Source organism: Gopherus flavomarginatus, chromosome 7 (genome assembly GCF_025201925.1).
Source record: "Gopherus flavomarginatus isolate rGopFla2 chromosome 7, rGopFla2.mat.asm, whole genome shotgun sequence".
NCBI lineage: Eukaryota > Metazoa > Chordata > Testudines > Testudinidae > Gopherus > Gopherus flavomarginatus.
This window is the reverse complement of record NC_066623.1, coordinates 80,107,143-80,121,481: the sequence shown is the minus strand read 5'-3', so window position 1 is coordinate 80,121,481 and position 14,339 is coordinate 80,107,143. Positions and strand designations below refer to the sequence as shown.

Here is a 14,339-nt window from a genome sequence, read left to right as displayed (position 1 = left end):
AGGGAAGGATACGAGAGAGGTCCTGGAGGCCAAATTTAGGCTGTTAGATAAGATATTGAAGTCCAGAACCTCCATGGTAGCATTCTCTGAGATACTCTCAGTTCCACACGCAGGGCCAGTTAGACAGGCAGAACTGCAGAGTCTCAATGCCTGGATGAGACGATGGTGTAAGGAGGAGGGGTTTAGATGTATTAGGAACTAGGGAAACTTTTGGGAAAGGGGGAGCCTATACAGGAAAGATGGGCTCCACCCAAACCAAAATGGAACCAGATTGCTGGCACTTAACATTAAAAAGGTCATAGAAGAGTTTTTAAACTAAGGGCTGGGGGAAAGCCGACAGGTGCAGAGGAGCACATGGTTCGGACATGCCTTAGAGGATGTACCTATTAATAGAGAATCTCTATGTCCTAGTGAGGACGAGAGGATGGAAAATGATAAAATACAGGCAGGGTCTGATCAAGACAGTCAAATAAAAAAGAGTCCCATTCAATTAAAATGTGTAATGGCAGACAGCTAAAAGGAGACATGTTTTTAAAGTGTTTATATACCAATGTCAGAAGTCTAAATAATAAAATGTGTGAACTAGAGTGCCTTGTATTAAATGAGGATATTGATATAATAGGCATCCCAGAAACTTGGTGGAATGAGGATAATCAATGGGATACAGTAATACCAGGGTACAAAATATATCAAAAGGACAGAACAGGTTGTGCTGGTGGGGAAGTGGCATTATATAAGAAAGAAAGTGTAGAAATAAAAGAAGTAAAACTCGTAAATGAATCAAACGGTGCCATAGAATCTCTATGGATAGACATTCCATGCTCTAATAAGAAGAATTTAGCGGTAGGGATATATTACCGACCACTCAACCAGGATGGTGATAGTGACTGTGAAATGGTCAGGGAGATTAGAGAGGCTAGTAAAATAAAAAACTCAATAATAATAATGGGGGATTTCAACTATCCCCATACTGACAGTACGTCACCTCAGGAAGGGATGCTGAGATAAAGATTCTTGAAGCCTTAAATTACTGCTTCTTGGAGCAGCTGGTCTTGGAATCCACCAGAGGAGAGACAATTCTTGATTTAGTCATAAGTGGAACACAGGATCTGGTCCAAAAGGTGAAAATAATAGCTTGGTAATAGTGACCATAATATAATTAAATTTAATAACCCTGTGGCAGGAAAAACACCACAGTGGCCCAACACTGTAGCATTTAATTTCAGAAAGGGGAACTACACAAAAATATGGAGGTTACTTAAACAGAAATTAAAGGGTACAATGTCAAAAGTGAAATCTCTGCAAGCTGCATGGAAACTTTTTAAAGACACCATAATAGAGGCTCAACATAAATGTAAACCCCAAATTAAAAAACATAGTAAGAGAACCAAAAAAGAGCCACAATGGCTAAACAACCAAGTAAAAGAAGCAGTGAGAACAAAAAGGCATCCTTAAAAAGTGGAAGCTAAATCCTAGTGAGGAACTTAGAAAGGAGCATAAACACAGGCAAATGAAGTGTAAAAATATAATTAGAAAGTCCAAAAAAGAATTTGAGGAACAGTTAGCCAAAGAGTAAAAGTAACAGCAAAAAATGTTTTAAGTGCATCAGAAGCAGGAAGCTGCTGAACAACCAGTGGGGTCACTGGACAACCGAGGTGCTAAAAGAGCACTCAAGGATGATGAGGCCATTGCAGAGAAACTAAATGAGTTCTTTGCATCGGTCTTCATGGCTGAGGATGTGAGGAAGAGTACCAGACTTGAGCCATTCTTTTTAGGTGACGGATCTGAGGAACTGTCCTAAGTTGAGCTATCATTAGAGGAGGTTTTGGAACAAATAGATAAATTAAACAGCAATAAGTCACCAGGACCAGATGGTATTCACCCAAGAGTTGTGAAGGAACTCAAATGTGAAATTGCAGAACTAACTGTAGTCTGTAACCTATCACTTAAATCAGCTTCCGAACCAGATGAATGGAGGATACCTAACGTGACAACAATTTTTTAAAAGGGCTCCAGAGGTGACCCTGGCAACTACAGGCCAGTAAGCCTCACTTCAGTACCAGGCAAACTGGTTAAAACTATAATAAAAACAATATCGTATGACATATAGATGAACATAATTTGTTGGGAAATATGGTTTTTGTAAAGGGAAATCTATTAGAATTCTTTGAGGGGGTCAACAAGCATGTGGATCAAGGGGATCCAGTGGATATAGTGTACTTAGATTTTCAGAAAGCCTTTGACAAGGTCCCTCACCAAAGGCTCTTAACGCAAAGTAAGCTTCCCACGGGATAAGGAGGGTGCTCTCATGGATTGGTAACTGGTTGAAAGATAGGAAACAAGGGGTAGGTATAAATGTTCAGTTTTCAGAATGGAGAGAGGTAAATAGTGGTGTCCCCCAGGGGTCTGTTCTGGGACCAATCCTATTCAACATATTCATAAATGATCTGGGAAAAGGGGTAAACAGGTGGCAAAATTTGCAGATGATACAAAATTACTCAAGATAGTTAAATTTCAGGCAGATTGCAAAGAGTTACAAAAGGATCTCTCAAAACTCGGTGATTGGGCAACAAAACAGCAGATGAAGTTTAATGTTGATAAATGCAAAGTAATGCACACTGGAAAGCATAATCCCAAATATTCATATAAAATGATGAGATCTAAATTACTGTTACCACTCAAGTGAGAAACCTTGGAGTCATTGTAGATAGTTCTCTGAAAATGTCCACTCAATGTGCAATGGCAGCCAAAAAAGTGAACAGATTATGGGAACAATTAAGAAAGAGATAGATAATAGGACAGAAAATATCATGTTTCCTCTATATAAATCCATGGCACACCCACATCTTGAATACTATGTGCAGATGTGGTCGCCTCATCTCAAAAAAGATATATTGGAATTGGAAAAGGTTCAGAAAAGGGCAACAAAAATGATTAGGGGTTTGAGATGTCTTCCATATGAGGAGAGATTAATAAGACTGGGATTTTTCAGCTCGGAAAAGAGGCAATTAAGAGGGGATATGATAGAGGTCTATAAAATCATAAGTGCTATAGAGAAAGTAAATAAGGAAGTGTTATTTACTCCTCATAATACAAAAACATGGGGCCACCAAATGAAATTAATAGATAGCAGGTTTAAAACAAACACAAGAAAGTATTTTTTCATGCAACTAACTTCAACTTCTGGAACTCATTGCAAGAGGATGTTGTGAAGACCAAGACCATTACAGGGTTCAAAAAAGAACTAGATAAATTCATGGAGGATAGGTCCATCAAAGGCTATTAGCCAGGATGGGTAGGAATGGTGTCCCTGGCCTCTGGTTGCCAGAAGCTGGGAATGAGTGACAAGGGATGGATCATTTATGATTACCTGTTCTGTTAATTCCCTCTGGGGCACCTAGCATTGGCCACAGTTGGAAGACAGGATACTGGGGTAGATGAACCTTTGGCCTGACCAAAGTAGGGCCATTCTTATGTTCCTATAATAATAAGTAAAAGCTCAGAATAGTTACTCATAAGGGAGAAAAACCTGTTCTTGGTCAGTTTGGGGGGAAAAGAAAAATCAATTATAGAACAAACATGTTGCGCTTTATAGACATTGTCTGTGGCAACCTTTAGTGATGCTATCCTGGACTAAAAATAGTTGAGTAACTGCTATCTGTCCTACTTTCTTTTAAATAATCCCAAAGAAACAGGAGGCAAAATCTCTATGAAAATTCTCCATATGATTATGCTATCCCTCACCATTGTTTCACTGGAAAGAAAAGCAATGTGTCTGTACTGCAAAAACAAATCCACTGCATAAAACTGAGTCAAATTTGTACCACTGAAGTCAGTGGAGTGATGCCTGAGTTATTTTGCCTCACTGTGCTTAGGTAAACACGCTTTGTTTACTGAAGTTCTGAAACAGGATGCTTACACAAAAATAAATAGTAAAAGCAAGACAATTGAAATTTATGATTATCTGCTAATTTGAATCATTGTACCAAGGCATACAATTTCAGCAAATATGCAACACAAGATTTTGATAGCTAATAACTAATTATAACAAAGGATTTTTTATTTTTTTATTTTTTGTGCTATTGTCAAGGCTGATTCCCCACTCTGGCACTTTGAGTGTAGAAGGTGGAGGTCCACAAGGATTCAAAAAATTAATACTGGCCACTCCAGGCTTGTAAAAAAAACTCTTTAATCCAGAAAGGAGCATTTGGGAATTCCTCCCTGTGGGGTACCCTCAAGCTCTTTCACCCTGCCTCTGGGGAATAGCTAAGAAAGAAAACAGAGGAAATCAGCTGTTGCCACCAGCTAATTAAACAACATGCACTAACCTCTTAGGACACAAAAATCCAATCCTGTTCTTAAAAAAGGAAAATTTTATTAAAAAGAAAAAGAAAGGAAATACATCTGGAATTTAGGCTTTTTGCTAGATTAAAAAAAAATTACAAAATTAAGCATTAAGATAGCTTTCTTGAGGTCCAACTTAAAGGTTAAATGCAAAATAAAAGTACCTGGGATTAGCCCAGAGAAGTCCACAAGCCAGAAAGAAATAAGAGAGATAAACCTAATCATGTCTTCCTAGATGTTTCCTGATCTACTTACATATCTGGGTGGGGTTTCAAATAAGTAGTTTCTAGACATGATCTGATGGTTTTTCATACCTGGCTTAAAGCTTCCTACAGCATAGTCCCAACCCTGTCTCTGCTCTCCAGGAGAACCACAGACAGACAAAAAGAGAGTCTTGTTTCAATTTTAAAAAGTTCTACCCTTCCCATTGGCTCTTTTGGCCAGGTGCCCACTCAATTTCTTTTATCTATGCATAGCAGTCAGACTTTTTAACCTTTTTACAGGTAAAGCAAGTAGTGAACAGCTACCAAGAGGAATTTTATAGCTACTGGCTGGGTGTCCATAAAAGGAAGCTACCTCCCCCCACCTCTTCATTTATCACAGCTGTATATCTAGAATACTTGCTTTTCTGCATTTATGTTTGGACCTTCGTAGTATTTATTTTAATTTATTAAAGAAGATAAAGAACATACATTTCTTACCAAGAAATTGTGAGAGTGGCTCCTTTCGACTCTGGCTGCTAAATAGAATTTTGAATGAAACTAGCATTGTCAATGACATCTCCTGCATTAGCTCTGGACTACTACTTTGTGGCAAAAGTACTATTTTCTCTTCACAATTTTTTCATGGAAAAAACACCCTGTTTCCTCCCTCCCACCTCCCCACCCCTCGAAATGAGGGAGACATTTCTAGCCCCAAACTGGTCCTGTCCCTTCTCTTTCAAGAAAAAAAAATATTGTTTAAGGCCCGGGCCTTAAAATAACTGGTTTTCTGTTTAGTAGCATATGGAGAATTATATGCCACACCAGAAACTGTTAAGAGATACAGTTTAATACAAGGGATTATGTTCTTAATTATTGGGTAAACTGCAATTTGGAATGGTTCCAGAGGACACTCCTGTAACTCACTCACACATTTTAGGCTCTAAAATGGCAAAACAGGAAAGCAGGGAGAGTCAGTGAAAGTGCAAAGCTCCCTTAGGCTGTTTATTTTATTCAGGCCCAATCATAAAATTGTTTCCTGGCCCCTATGTGCTGCTAAGTGGAAATCACACTGCGCCTGCAAAAAATGTCCTTTCGCCAAAACAAACAAGCAAGAAATCATCACATGCCAATATTTCTCCTCTTCAAGAATCTAGTATAAATAACAACCTGATTTTTAACTGTTTTCACCAGTGGTGCTTATTTTTTTTTTAATACAGTTCTATATGGCAACTGTCCAGCTCTATCAGTTAGCTTCCCAAGCATATAATGGACTTCGCAGTTCTCCTAAGGTTTTGTGAAAAAATTAAAAATATATTTCTCTGAGCCCAAAGGGCAAATAAAGTACAAACTAGAATGCCTGAAAATGTAATAGCATTGTATTTTAACAAAACTTAAAGCAGCAAATACCTCCCTATGAGCATGAGGAAACTGAGCTGTAAAATTACAGTTCCTCTGCAAGAGCAAGAAACATCATGACGACAATAATAGACTGACAGAGCCTTTCCATCTTAAGTTCCATTCACAAGAGCAGAAAACCATATGCTTAAGTCCCAGTGAGCTAAACTTTAAGCATGTGCTTCAGTCCTGTCTTGAGAGAATGACTTTCCGAATCAGGGCTTAAATCCTGTTTTCATTTATTTTTAAATTTCTGATGTGCCAAGCATTTAAGTTCTCAATGATTGGGAGAACCGCATGGTGATTTGCCTGCCTGGTACGAAGGTTGCAGATCTCTCAAGACATCTAGGTAGGCTTATGTGTAGTGCTGAGAACGAGCTGGTGGTCATGGTACATGTAGGTACCAATGGGAAAGGATAGGAGAGAGGTCCTGAAGGCCAAATTTAGGCAACTAGGTAAGAGATTGAAGTCCAGGACCTCCATGGTAGCATTCTCTGAAATGCTTCCAGTTCCACACGCAGGGCCAGTTAGGCAGAACTGCAGGGTCTCAATGCATGGATGAGACTCATAGACTCTAGGACTGGAAGGGACCTCGAGAGGACCAAATACTGTCTATACCATCCCTAAAAGACATTTATCTAACCTACTCTTAAATATCTCCAGAGATGGAGATTCCACAACTTCCCTAGGCAATCTATTCCAGTGTTTAACTACCCTGACAGTTAGGAACTTTTTCCTAATGTCCAACCTAAATCTCCCTTGCTGCAGTTTACACCCATTGCTTCCTGTTCTATCATTAGAGGCTAAGGTGAACAAGTTTTCTCCCTCCTCCTGATGACACCCTTTTAGATACCTGAAAACTGCTATCATGTCCCCTCTCAGTCTTCTCTTTTCCAAACTAAACAAAACCAATTCCTTCAGCCTTCCTTCATAGGTCATGTTCTCAAGACCTTTAATCATTCTTGTTGTTCTTCTCTGGACCTTCTCCAATTTCTCCACATCTTTCTTGAAATGCGGTGCCCAGAACTGGACAGAATACTCCAGTTGAGGCCTAACCAGCGCAGCGTAGAGCGGAAGAATGACTTCTAGTGTCTTGTTTACAACACACCTGTTAATGCATCCCAGAATCACGTTTGCTTTTTTTGCAACAGTATCACACTGTTGACTCATATTAAGCTTGTGGTCCACTATGACCCCTAGATCTCTTTCTGCCATACTCCTTCCTAGACAGTCTCTTCCCATTCTGTATGTGTGAAACTGATTGTTCCTTCCTAAGTGGAGCACTTTGCATTTATCTTTATTGAACTTCATCCTGTTTACCTCAGACCATTTCTCCAATTTGTCCAGATCATTTTGAATTTTGACCCTGTCCTCCAAAGCAGTTGCAATCCCTCTCAGTTTGGTATCATCCGCAAACTTAACAAGCGTACTTTCTAGGCCAACATCTAAATCGTTGATGAAGATATTGAACAGAGCTGGTCCCAAAACAGACCCCTGCGGAACCCCACTTGTTATCCCTTTCCAGCAGGATTGGGAGCCATTAATAACTACTCTCTGAGTACGGTTATCCAGCCAGTTATGCACCCACCTTATAGTAGACCCATCTAAATTGTACTTTCCTAGTTTATCTATAAGAATATCATGCGAGACTGTATCAAATGCCTTACTAAAGTCTAGGTATATCACATCCACCACTTCTCCCTTATCCACAAGGCTCGTTATCCTATCAAAGAATGCTATCAGATTAGTTTGACATGATTTGTTCTTTACAAATCCATGCTGGCTATTCCCTATCACCTTACCACCTTCCAAGTGTTTGCAGATGATTTCTTTAATTACTTGCTCCATTATCTTCCCTGGCACAGAAGTTAAACTAACTGGTCTGTAGTTTCCTGGGTTGTTTTTATTTCCCTTTTTATAGATGGGCACTATATTTGCCCTTTTCCAGTCTTCTGGAATCTCCCCCGTCTCCCATGATTTCCCAAAGATAATAGCTAGAGGCTCAGATACCTCCTCTATTAACTCCTTGAGTATTCTAGGATGCATTCCATCAGGTCCTGGTGACTTGCAGGCATCTAACTTTTCTAAGTGATTTTTAACTTGCTCTTTTTTTATTTTATTTTCTAAACCTACCCTCTTCCCGTAAGCATTCACTATATTAGACATTCCTTCAGACTTCTCAGTGAAGACCGAAACAAAGAAGTCATTAAGCATTTCTGCCATTTCCAAGTCTCCCGTTACTGTTTCCCCCTCCTCACTGAGCAGTGGGTCTACCCTGTCCTTGGTCTTCCTCTTGCTTCTAATGTATTGATAAAAAGTCTTCTTGTTTCCCTTTATTCCCATAGCTAGTTTGAGCTCATTTTGTGCCTTTGCCTTTCTAATCTTGCCTCTGCATTCCTGTGTTATTTGCCTATATTCGTCCTTTGTAATCTGACCTAGTTTCCATTTTTTATATGACGCCTTTTTATTTTGTAGGTCACGCAAGATCTCGTGGTTAAACCACGGTGGTCTTTTGCCACATTTTCTATCTTTCCTAACCATCGGAATAGCTTGCTTTTCGGCCCTTAATAGTGTCCCTTTGAAAAAACTGCCAACTCTCCTCAGTTGTTTTTCCCCTCAGTCTTGATTCCCATGGGACCTTACCTATCAGCTCCCTGAGCTTACCAAAATCCACCTTCCTGAAATCCATTGTCTCTATTTTGCCATACTCCCTTCTACCCTTCCTTAGAATTGCAAACTATGATTTCATGATCACTTTCACCCAAGCTTCCTTCTACTTTCAATGGTGCAGGGAGGAGGGGGTTAGATTTATTAGGAACTGGGGAAGCTTTTGGGAGAGGGGGAGCCTTTACAAGAAGGAAGGACTCCACCAAAATCAAAATGGAACCAGATTGTTGGCGCTTAAAATTTAAAAGTTCATAGAACAGTTTTAAAACTAAGCGCTGTGGGAAAGCCAACAGGTGCGAAGGAGCATGTGGTTCGGACATTCCTTAGGGAAAGATCTATAAATGGAGATTCCCTATGTCCTAATAAGGAGGAGAGGATGGAAAATGATAAAATACAGGGAAAATGTGATGAGAAACAATGAAATGAAAAAAGTCCTATTCAATTACATCATGCAATAGGGGACAGCAAAAAATGACAAGTTTTTTAAATGCTTATATACCAATGCTAGAAGCCTAAATAATAAGAAGGGTGAACTAGAGAGCTTAGTATTAAATGAGTATGTTGATACAATAGGTGTCACAGAAACCTGATGGAACAAGGAAAGTCAATGGGACACAGTAATACCAGGGTACAAAATATATCGGAAGGACAGAACAGGTCGTGCTGGTGGAAGAATGGCACTATGTGAAAGAAAGCATAGAATCAAATGAAGTAAAAATCTTAAATTAACTAAATTGTACTATAGAATCTCTAGGGATAGTAATTCCATGCTTGAAAAATAAGTATATAGCAGCAGGGCTATATTACAGACCAACTGACCAGAATGGTGTTACTGGCTCTGAAATGCTCAGTGAGATTAGAGAGGCTATTAAAATAAGAAAACAAAACAAAACAACACAACCAATAATGATAATGGGGGATTTCAACTATACCCATATCACCTCAGGAAGGGATGCTGAGATAAAGTTTCTTAACACGTTAAATGACTGCCTCTTGGAGCAGCTAGTCCTGGAACCAACCAGAGGAGAGAAAATTCTCGATTTAGTCATAAGTGAAGCATGGGATCTGGTCCAAGAGGTGAATATAGCTGGACCGCTTGGTAATAGTGACCATAATATAATTAAATTTAACATCCCTGTGGCAGAGAAAACTCCACAGTGGCCCAATACTGTAGCATTTAATTTCAGAAAGGGGAACTACACAAAAATGAGAAAGTTAGTGAAACAGAAATTAAAAGGTACAGTACCAAAAGTAAAATCCCTGAAACCTGCGTGGAAACTTTTTAAAGACACCATAATAGAGGCTCAATTTAAATGTATACCCAATTAAAAAAAATATAGTAAGAGAATCAAGGAAGAGCCACTGTCATTAAACAACAAAGTAAAAGGAACAGTGAGAGGCAAAAAGGCATCCTTTAGAAAGTGGAAGATAAATCCAAATGAGGAAAATAGAAAAGAGCATAAACTCTGGCAAATGAAGTACAAAAATAGAACCAGAAAAACCAAAAAAGAATTTGAAGAACAGCTAGCCAAAGACTCCAAAAGTAATAGAAAAAAATTTTTTTTTAAATACATCAGAGGCAGAAAGCCTACTAAACAACCAGTGGGGCCACTGGACGATCGAGATGCTAATGGAGCACTCAAAGACGATAAGGCCATTTTGGAAAAACTAAAGGAATTCTTTGCATCAGTCTTCACTGCGGAAGGTGTGAGGGAGATTCCCATATCTGAGCCATTATTTTTGGGTGACAGATCTCAGGAACTGCCCAAAATTGAGGTGTTATTAGAGGAGGTTTTGGAACAAATTGATAAACTAAACAGTAATAAGTCTCCAGGACCCGATGGTATACACCCAAGAGTTCTGAAGGAACTCAAAGGTGAAATTGCAGGACTACTGTCTGTCATCTGTAACCTATCATTTAAATTAGCTTCTGTACCAAATGACTGGAGGATAGCTAATGTGATGCCAATTTTTAAAAGGGTTCCAGAGGTGACCCAGGCAACTACAGACCAGTAAGCCTCACTTCAGTACCAGGCAAATTGGCTGAACATAATTTGTTGGAAATAATCAATGTGTTTTTTGTAAAGGGAAATCATGCCTCACCACTCTACTAGAAATCTTTGAGGGGGTCAACAAGCATGTGTACAAAAAAGCGAACAGAATGTTGGGAATCATCAAGAAAGGGAGAGATAAAAGACAGAAAATATCATACTGCCCCTATATAAATCCATGGTAAGCCCACATCTTGAATACTCCATGCAGATGTGGTCGCCTCATCTCAAAAAAGATATATTGGAATTGGAAAGGGTTCAGAAAAGGGCAACCAGAGTGATCAGGGGTATAGAACGGCTTCTGTATGAGGAGAGATTAATAAGACTGGGACTTTTCATCTTGGAAAAGAGGCAACTAAGGGGGATATGATAGCAGTCTACAAAATCATAAGTGGTATAAAGAAAGTAAATAAGGAAGTGTTATTTATTCCTTCTCATCATACAAGAACAAGGGGTCACCAAATGAAATTAATAGGTCGCAGGTTTAAAACAAACGAGTATTTTTTACGCAACACACTGTCAACCTGTGGAACTCATTGCCAGAAGGTGTTGTGAAGGCCAATACCATAACAGGGTTCAAAAGGGAGCTAGATAGATTCATGGAAGATAGGTCCATCAATGGCTATTACCCAGGATGGGCAGAAATGGTGTTCCTAGCCTATGTTTGCCAGAAGCTGGGATTGGGTGACAGGGCATGAATCACTTGATGATAACCTGTGTGTTCATCCCCTTTGGGGCACCTGCCATTGGCCACTGTCAGAGGACAGGATAATGGACTTGATGGACCTTTGGTCTGACCCAGTATGGCCATTCTTATGTTCTTATGAGTGCATTTGATTTGCTTCGAGACTGTTGGTTAAAGAAGAAGTGTAAATAATTGAAAATGACATATCCACAAAAAACAGTAATTTATTTTCATAGTTTATTTATTTATTTTTAACTTTTCCTGTATGTGAGAGAAATTTCTGCACTCAGCTTGCTATACCAGTAGCAGTATCCACAGACACAACATGTGAAAGTGAGGTATGTTGCCCATTCCAAGAGAAAGGACTCATTCCACAATCTGCCTGAATTATGACTTTGTTCCTGTCAGACTACAGCACGTTGCTACACAGAACTCATAAATGGATAATTTAACAGGAAAATGGGCATTAGGTTCCCCATCTTTTGAAAGGGATATAGTTAGTAGTAGTTTATTTCACTGGTAAGCATTAGTTATTGGTCCCCCTCTGTGCAAATCCACACAGGATGTGATTTGTTATAGCCATCAGCTATAGAGTTTTGATTCAAGCTGTAGCAGCTTCTGCTTTTAGTTCTGGATGTCCCTTGTTCAAAACTGAAGTGTCAGCCAAAATGTTAACTGTCACATTAGGCCCCATCAGCCCACCAAGTTAACGCTGAAGCAAGATTGAGTGTGGGAATACCTATACACAAGACAGAGTAACCTTTTATCCTGGAATCGAACCAAGAACCAACACAATTTGCCACTGATACAGGCAATATATTTTATTAACCCAAGAGGTTTGAGAAAACCTTCCCAAAGACCTTCTAAATAGCAAGAATTCATGAAGGATTTGAAATGGCTTTTTGAAAATATTCTCCAATTAAAGTTAACTCCATCAAGACACTGGCTCATGACTCTATAAAAAATTCGAACCCTAGCTTTTCTTTGTACTTCCTTGGTGAGATTGATCGCTAGACCAAAAGCAAAACAGATATTAAATTATTTATATCACCATGTGGAAGGGTTGTCCCCACTCACAAAGGGTCCTCAGAGTCCCTCCTGCTTCTGATTTACTCCACTAAATAACTGCACAACAGGAGGTTGCACAGAATGAGTATCACTGTGAGTACTATGGATGCAATTTCCTTGTAGATAACAGCACAGCTTGAATTAAATCATCAAAAATCATTTGTTACGTACCCAATAAGTGAACACCTGTAAATTAAATTTACAGATACCTTAAAGGAATGGCTCTGCCTCCTTTCTTTTATTGTAATAGAAAATCTAAAATCACCCTGTGATAATATGCTGAATTAAAAATTGTAAACATTGTTCCTTAGTATAACTATTATTGAATTGGAAGTACTAGATATCTGATTTGTGTTACAGAGAGCTCTATGGACATCTGTCAGCAACATTCTGGAATTCTTAAAATGTTCTTATATCTCCTCTCCATTACTTAATGTTTTGTCTTCCTTGTGAAGGTTAGTAAAATCTTATTATTCCATCAATTGTTCCAGAAAACTCAAAAGCATGTCTTTATTTCTTTTCCAAAGAATGTTCATGTAGAATATTTACAGAAAAAGCAGAGGTAAAAATGTCCTTGTATGAAGCTGCAAGACAATCACATCTATTGCTAGACTTGGATGGTTTTGGATTTACTACTTGTCTGTAACTAAGAAGGCACAGAAGTCTTTGCCATGTTATGAGGTTTTGAGCTGTATTTTGCACTAAGAGAACCAAAGTCTCTGTGGCCAGTGTAATGCTACTAGGGTTTCCAAAACTTTTTGTGGACTTCTCCTCTGAAGTACTTTAAAGTAGCAAATGGGAAGGAGTACATAGTATGAGTCTGGTCCATTTCTGTATCAGAGCATCCATGCCCAAAATTTCAGGAGGACATGTCATGGAGTAATTTCCCGGTATTACTATACATGGAGGTGTACAGGTCCATCTCTAGGACTCCCAACATCTCAATCACCTTTATGAATATCTCCCAGTTCAGGCTCAATTAATTGTGATTCATCACTTTTCTACTCGGTCAGCTGGCTTTGGTATTTAATATGCCTTTGATGTACAATGCTTTTAAGAAGCGTAGAATCCTTTCAATCTGTCCAAAGAGAAGCCAAGCTTCTCCATCAGTTTTAGCTCCTGATTTTTCAGATTCCAGTCCATGAGGAGTGCAGGTGTGAGACAGTCTGGATCCCTGTCCAGCCCTGAGCAATATAGAGGGCATTCATTCATCCATCCCATCACAGCAGCCCCTAGTTGTTGTTCTTATTACAGTCAGAAAAAGAGAAAATGGCACCATACTACTGCAAATGTCTTCCAATTATAGATGGGTATGCACAGCAATATTTGCATCTACATCTCATTTGTGAGGGGGTGTTTGGATCTTGAGTTTTGGGTGAGACCCATCTTTCGAGTTATATCTGCTTAGTTTGGTAATGTCAAGATGAAGACTATAGAGCCTATATAGCTGTGGATAGGCAAGCTGTATTAATTTATTCTTGCATTAAGAACAGAATTGCCCATTTACGTTCTGCTTCCACCTTCCTTCTTTTTCATTGATATATGAAGCAGTCAGAACGCAGCTTGATTTTCAGACAACCCCTTGAATTTGCAATTATGGCACCTAGTGTACTTTAAATATTCTCCTGCAGACTGAATTAATGTGACAAGGAAGTTACTTATATGGGGGGGCGGAATTGCAATGGCTAAGAACCATTTAAGGTTAAGCCTTAAAACAGAATGCTGTAATGCCATTCACTACAGAATCACTTTTCCAAAATTAACGGCACTTGATCTGCAAATATCTCATGGTTAGATACCACACTGAGTGGTGTCTTAGAAATAAGACTGGATTTTGGATCGATCTCTTTTACTCTATTATAATTTAGGGGTTAAGTTGCACAGTAATATTCTCACATCTTCTAACACACCTCTCCATAACTTACA

At 39.0% G+C, this 14,339-nt stretch overlaps 1 protein-coding gene across 3 annotated transcripts in view; it reads right to left on the bottom strand.

The window, feature by feature from the left end:
• DPYD (dihydropyrimidine dehydrogenase) overlaps nucleotides 1-14,339 on the bottom strand; it is a 616,437-nt gene that overhangs the window by 252,457 nt on the left and 349,641 nt on the right. The window lies entirely within an intron of this gene.